Here is a 7,080-nt window from a genome sequence, read left to right as displayed (position 1 = left end):
TGAGCCACGGCGCCGACCTATGGTAGCTGGTTTTGTGTCTGGCTGCCTGTCTTTCACATACATAAAATAGAATGCAAGGCACCTAAGAGCTGTTCTGAACCCTAAAAGAAGGCTCCGCCCAATGCCTGGGAGGAGTTGCCGGCCTTGCAGGGAAGAATCTAAAGCTTTGAGATGATAGGAACCACGCAAACAGCCAGGGCTCTGGGGAGAACACTGGAGGGGCACACGCAGGCATCGTGGGCAAATGTCAGCCATTCCAGAAGCCAGCGGCCCCAGAAAGGCACCTCAGCTCCAAGCCGAGAGTCAGCCTGGGCCCGGGGAGCCCTGGGCTCCTAGCCATGATGTCTTTCAGCCAAAGGTATGGCCCGGTGACCAGGACAGGGACGGCTGCTTCCTGGGATGACACACAGACCAGGGTGCTCAGGAACCCTTGGCTTGACTCAAGAGGAGCCAGGCAGAGAGCACAGAGTTCTGATGGCAGCTTCTCCTCTCTCCTGCAGCAGGCTTTGTGCAGGGGCTCGGCCAGCTCCGTGGTCATCTGCCCGGGCACCCGCCTCTCTCCCTCGCCGACCCCACAGCTCTGCAGAGGCGGATGCTCATGCCTCCGCCCCGCCCCGCCCCGTACCCTGGTGTGGATCTGTGCAGCCGAGGAACCTCTGTTGGGGGCGACAACCAAACTGCAGCCTGCCCCCCCAGAAAGCGCCACGGGCCGGGTGCAGCTGTGGGCTGCTTGTGAGCCTTCCCGCGTGCAATAACCTCTCATTATATTTTAATGTTGTTGTAACTTTATGGCTTAATCAGTATTTGCAATTTGTTAGTAGCCCGGGCGGCCATAAAATTGTTTTTCAGGTACTGAAACATCCCATCAAGGTTTATAAAGCAGTGGGTCTTAGTTTATCACGCCCATAAAATGCCCTGGCAATTTGACAGATATAATAACTTTTTTTATCAAGTGTCTAATTTGAGAGGAAATTAAGCCATACGTTACATGCAGCCTGCACTGGCCTTGGGAGCTCCTTCCACTTCCCCGTCTCGCGGGGACGCCCCTCTCCTCACCCCATCTGTCCTCATAGCCGACTGTGAGATGCCACACTTGCCCCTTGCACAGGAGCTCCCCTGCAGAGGTGGCAGCACTGGGAGCCCGTGGCCAGGTCCCCTCCCCACCGCGTGGCCTGGCTGGGCAGCCCCGGCGAGACGAGGCTTGTGCATTGAGGGTCTACCAACAGTTGAGAAATTAGCTCCTCCCCAAAAGAACTGAAGGCCTGTTCCTCTCCCTGCAAGTGGGTGCTCCGAGGCCTGAACCCCCAGCAGGGGTCTGCACACGGAACCGAGCCCTGGCCCTCTGCCCGCCCCTGTGCCGTCCTCCCTGCCTTTCTCCTCCTGTTGTCCAGGTCAGAGGAAGGACACACTTCCTTCCCGGTCACCTGAGGCCGCTCCTCTGCAGGTTCTGGTTTCTGGAGTTCTGGTTTTGTCTGGGATGGTGTTGTGGTCAGTGTTGATGTTGAAATTTCTAAGCCTTCCCAGGAATAATTCGTGGCTAAAGCCCGAACGCCAGCATCAACTTTCCCGTGGCCCAGCTGCATGGGGCAGGCTGGCTTCCCCTCCGACTCTTCCATGCACAGCCGGTAGTGCCACGGTGGTGCACCACGTCCTGATGGCTTCCCAACATGTGCCTGCACCCTCTCCTCCCGCCGTGACACCCAGCTGTAGATAGCAAACTAGAAGGCAGGATCTGGGCTCCCCGCACCGCCTGGCACCATTTGGTCAGCATTTACAGGACAGCACTGAGAGGCCAGCAGCCTCCTAAGCTCTCCCATGGCCTCTGCCCCTCGGAGGGAATGGATCAAATGAACAAAGGTTGAGGGGCCGGCGCCGTGGAGCAGTAGGTTAATCCTCCACCTGTGGTGCCAGCATCCCATATGGGCGCTGGTTCTAGTCCCAGTTGCTCCTCTTCCAGTCCAGCTCTCTGCTCTGGCCTGGGAAAGCAGTGGAGGTTGGCCCAAGTCCTTGTGCCCCTGCACCCGCATGGGAGACCTGGAGGAAGCTCGTGGCTCCTGGCTTCGGATCGGCACAGCTCAGCCATTGCGTCCATTTGGGGAGTGAACCAATGGAAGGAAGACCTTTCTCTCTGTCTCTCTCTCTCACCATCTGTAACTCTACATGTCAAATAAATAAAAAAAATCTTTAAAAAAAGGTTAAAAATGGCAGGGACCGGAGCTATGGAGTAGCGGGCTAAGCCTCTGCTTGTGGCACCGGCATCCCACATGGACACAGTTCGCGTCCCGGCTGCTCCACTTCTGATCCAGCTCTCTTCTGTGGCCAAGCAGGTGCTTGGGTCTGTCCCAGAAGAAGTTCCTGGCTCCTGGCTTCAGAGTGGCTCAGCTCCAGCCATTATTGCAGCCATCTGGGGAGTAAACCATCAGATGGAAGACCTCTCTCTCTCTCTCTCTCTCTCTCTCTCTCTGCATCTCCTTCTCTCTCTGTGTAACTCTGACTTTCAAATAAATAAATAAAGCTTAAAAAAAGGAAGAAGTGGTGACAGGGCTGTAGGAGAATCTGCCCCAGAGAAGGCTTCTTGGTGGTGGTGGACCTGGACACAGAGACCAATGTACATGAGTAGAAATCGGCCTGGAGGGGCCGGCACCGTGGCTCACTTGGTTAATCCTCCGCCTGCAGTGCCAGCATCCCACATGGGCACCAGGTTCTAGTCCCGGTTGCTCCTCTTCCAGTCCAGCTCTCTGCTATGGCCCGGGAGGGCAGAGGAGGATGGCCCAAGTATTTGGGCCCCTGCACCTGCATGGGAAACTAGGAAGAAGCACCTGGCTCCTGGCTTTGGGTCGGCACAGTGCCAGCCGTAGCTGCTATTTGGGAATGAACCAACGGAAGGAAGACCTTCTCTCTCTCTCTCTCTCTCTCTCTCTCTCTCTCTCTCTCTCTCACTGTCTGTAACTCTACCTGTCAAATAAAAATTAAAAAAAGAAACTTGCCTGGAACACAAGGATGGAGAAGAGGTTCTGGGAGTGCAGACTAATCTGTAGATGGACAAGTTCAAAGCTCCGAGGAACAAGAGTGCCTGGCCAACTTTAAGAGGGAGAGGCCGGAAATGGCATGGTGGAGCAGGAGCTGCTGTGACCAGGGGACACAAGGGCCAGGCCTGGAGTTGTCTGAAATGCCAGGCCCAGAGGACCAGGCCTAATTTTACAGTTGAGGACTTCAGCCTGGGGGATCACTGGCTTACAAGAGAGTGTGAAACCCCAGGGGCAGCCAGGCCATAAAGGGGGTGGGGGAGGGCAGGCCAGAGCAGATACTTGTCATCGTTTGGCTGTCTAGCATTCAGCAGCATCTGCACACTGTCCCCCCATCCTCCGGTTGGGGTAAAAATGCCCCGCTGAGTGCAGGGAGGCTGTGGTCTCCTTCCATCACCAGAGGGAATCCATGGATTCTCTGTGCCACCACCCTGTGGCAGCCAGGAGAAGGCTCCAGATGGTCACAGACGGTTGGCTGCTGCCTCCTGGCTCAGGCTTTCTCACCAGGCAGGGACGAAGAGGCAAGGCATGCATTGTCATGGTCCAACAAGAGACCGTTGAGTGTGTGTGTGTGTGTGTGTGTGGCGGGGCGTAGTGCAAATAAATACGCCATGCACGGATGCCACCAGGCCCTACGGAAGGTCAGGGGAAGCAGGGAGCCAATGATGGTGCTTTGCAGGTTTCTGATTGGGCCACTGGCTGAGTGGATGCACGCACAGGCCATGCATTGAGAAATGCATTGCAAGAAGAAAAAGCAGCTCTCAGGAAGCTAACACGTGCCAGTGAATCACAAACTCACTGTCAATGTGGAGGTCAGGGGAGGCCTGTGGGAAGCACATGTGGATCTCCAACACGGGGGGCTGTACCTTAGCTTCCCAGTGTCACCGCCTAACTTAACAGACACAGCACTGGGGGCTGGGATCGGGATCTCCTGGAGACGCAGGAGTGTGAGGGAAGCTAGGCACGGTTCAGGTTGCATCGTTTCCTAGAAAGAGAAAAAAAGACTTCTGTATGTATGTATTGGATAGAGAACTGTGCTGGTTCATTCCCCAAATGCCCACACCAGCCAGGGCTAATCCAGACCCAAGCCAGGAGCCAGGAACTCCATCTGGGTCTCTCCCCCGTGGGAGGCAGGGACCCAAGCACTTGGGGCCAACCTCCAATGCTTCCCCAGCTGCATTTTCAAAGAGCTGGGTTGGAAGCAAAGCAACCAGGACTTGAACCCCTGCTCCCTTGGGATGCTGGAGTCGTAAGCCATTGTACCACAGTGCTGGCCCGTCAGGCTGATCTTGAACCTTAGCAAGTCGGGGTTGTCCCTGAGCAAATGTGTGTGCACACACACAGGGGAAGAGTTGCAGCTTCTCAAGCTGGGGCTGAAAGCAAGCCTCTGTTCCTTCCCCAACACCACCGCCCTCCCACCCAGCGCCTTACAGAGCAGCTCAGAAGCGTGTTAACCGACGCAGTGTCAGCACGAGAAGATCCAGGCGTTTATATAAAGCCTTTCTCAAAAGGGCTTCCCAGCGCTGCATGGGTAATGAACGTATTCATCCCCAAACTCTGAGGGCCTGGATGAGCCAGCAGGGGCCCAAGGTCACTCAGGGAGGCCGGAAGAGGACGAGCTTCGCCCCGCGCTGGTGTGACTCATATTTTCCCTGCGTGTCCCCTGGGCTTGCTTGGTCCTGTCCCTTGGGTGGTGAGTCGGTGGTTGCAAAGAGTTCAGAGGCAAAGCCGCCAGGCTGGCTGGTTGGGGCAGGTCAGCAACTCCTGTTGCAGCCAAGCTCTGCCTTGCGTGCCAACGGGCATCAGATGACTGCCTGGAAACCCTGAGACGGAGGCGGCGCAAGCAACAGGAAGCTGATCTGAGCGACTCGGCTCAGAAAGGTCTTCCTCGGCAGGCCATGCAGCCTGGCGGGTAAGACGTCCCCTTCCCACGTCAGGCTCTCTGACATCCAGCCCCGGCCCCTGACTCCAGCCCCCCACAACGCAGACTCGGGAGGCGGCCATGATGGGTCCCTCACACCCCTAGAGGAATCCGGGTGGAGTTCTCAGCTCCCAGCTTCGGCCAGCTTTGGCCAGGGCAAGCCCCAGTCATTATGCACATTGAGGGAGTGAATCGGTAGATATAAGTGATCATTCTCTCTCTCTCTCTCTCTCTCTCAATCTCTCTCAATCTCTGCCTCTCAGAGATTCCATGGAAGATGACTTAAATGCTCTGCCTGTCAAATATCTATATCTATCTATCTATCTATATATATATATAGCTTTAATTTTATGCACTTATACATTTAGGGACAGCATTGTAGCTTAGCGGGTTAAGCTGCCATCTGCAATGCTGGCAGGAGCCCAGGCTACACCACTTCCGATCCAGCTTCCTGTTAACGTGCCTAGGAAGGCAGCAGAAGTGCTTGGGCTCCTGCCACCCATGTGGAAGACCTGGATGGAGTTCCAGGCTTGTGGCTTCAGCCTGGCCCAGCATCGGCTGTTGCAGTCATTTGAGGAGCGAATCGGCAGATGGAAGATCTCTCTCTCTCTCTCTCTCTCTCTCTCTCTCTCTCTCTCTTTCTCTCTCCCTCTCTCGCACTCTGCTTTTCAAATAAATAAAGCAAATCTTTAAACAATCTATATGAGTTTATTTTACAAAGGAAGACTCCCACTGCAGGAAATGGACAATCAATACGGAGGACAGTCATTCCCAGTCTCCGAGAGACACCAGGACCTGCCCCTGCGCGGAAGCCACAGCGGCCTGAGTCATAAAAAGACCTCCTTGGCCAGAACGGGTAAGCAAGCGCCAAGCCTCTGAGTGAGGCCAGCAGTTGAATAAGAGCTGTGTACTGTATTTGTTTAAATTTCATGCCAGTGAATGTCCTGTGACGCAGGAGACAGGTTTATGGAGAGAGAAATAAAATGTTGACAAATGGCCCTCTAATCAACTGGAACATGCAATAAATCATTAGAATGCCAATAACACTTCCAGGACAAGCTTAGAAAGGTCATTACTGTGTCACAATATATCTTCCAGCACCAAACAAAGCAAACAGAACATGTTGGGAATAGGATTATGGGGGAAGCATCTGTCAGTCCTAATTAAGAATTAACTACAGATCGTATCTTGGGAGATGTATAATTTATTTTCCCTCTTCTTCCTCCCTACATACTGGCAAAAAAAGAAAAATAAATCGATAAAAAATTTTAACCCGTTTGAGATCGGAGATGAGGTCCCAGGAGTAAGCCCCAAGTGAAGGCTGGGGCCAGCTGAGATCCTAGGAGCGCTGGCGGCAGGGGCACGGGAGGGCAGGGGCCACGAACAGACAGCTGGAGAGATCTGAGCCAGCCGGGGCCCCGGAAGCTTCTCCCTTTGCCCCAGCCCAGCCCAAGGCATAGTTTTACACCAGCAGGAATGTGGAGGGTTATTTAATACTTTGGCAACTAAGATGCATGAGCTAGAGAAAGGCAACAGGGAGGCTGGAAGTTAAAAAAGCAAAGAGGTGCCAAGTCCCTTCTCTGTGAACGTCCCGTCACGACGGAGTTTGCCTGCACATTCTGAAAAACAAAATAATAAAAAAAAAAAAAAAAAACCTGAACTAGCAGCGACTTAAACAAAGGAGTGTTTATTTTTCTCCTATAACAGAGGTTCAGAGGTGGGAGGTGCGGGATCAGTTTTTCAAATGTCTGTCTTGTAATCTTCGGGGTGTTGGCTTTTGCCTTCTCTGACAGTCACAATATGGCTCCTGCAGCTCCAGACATCGCGTCAGTGTTCAAGGGAAGAACAGAGGAGAAGGAAGCCACCAGCCTTCTTTTTCTCAGTTCTCAGGAAAGCAAGCATTTTCCCTAAATCTCCCCAGCAAACTTCACACGGTCACCCCAAATAAAATCAGAGTCGTGCTGATGAGGAAGGAGGAACGGACCTTGTGCTGTGGCGTGGCAGGGTTTGCCACAGTAGTACATGGGGCCTAGGGCCAAAGCAGGTGCCCTGCGGAGCAGGGGCCAGGCGGGTGAGTGCTGGCCTCTCGCTGCTTCCAGAGGGCTTGTCCTGATTGCTGTCCTGGCCTCAGTG

The 7,080-nt window shown here is 54.1% G+C and overlaps 1 long non-coding RNA gene across 1 annotated transcript; it reads left to right on the top strand.

Annotated features, from left to right (window-relative positions):
- The first annotated feature begins 4,797 nt into the window (after positions 1–4,797).
- On the top strand, positions 4,798–6,865 carry LOC133774995 (uncharacterized). The gene is made up of 3 exons (XR_009868190.1): positions 4,798–4,938; positions 5,686–5,803; positions 6,741–6,865. It is a non-coding gene; the product is annotated as an uncharacterized LOC133774995 (long non-coding RNA).
- The last annotated feature ends 215 nt before the right edge of the window (positions 6,866–7,080 follow it).

This window comes from Lepus europaeus, chromosome 16, assembly GCF_033115175.1.
Source record: "Lepus europaeus isolate LE1 chromosome 16, mLepTim1.pri, whole genome shotgun sequence".
NCBI classification, from domain to species: domain Eukaryota; kingdom Metazoa; phylum Chordata; class Mammalia; order Lagomorpha; family Leporidae; genus Lepus; species Lepus europaeus.
Note: the sequence above shows the minus strand (reverse complement) of the source record. Positions and strands in the feature narration are given on the sequence as shown.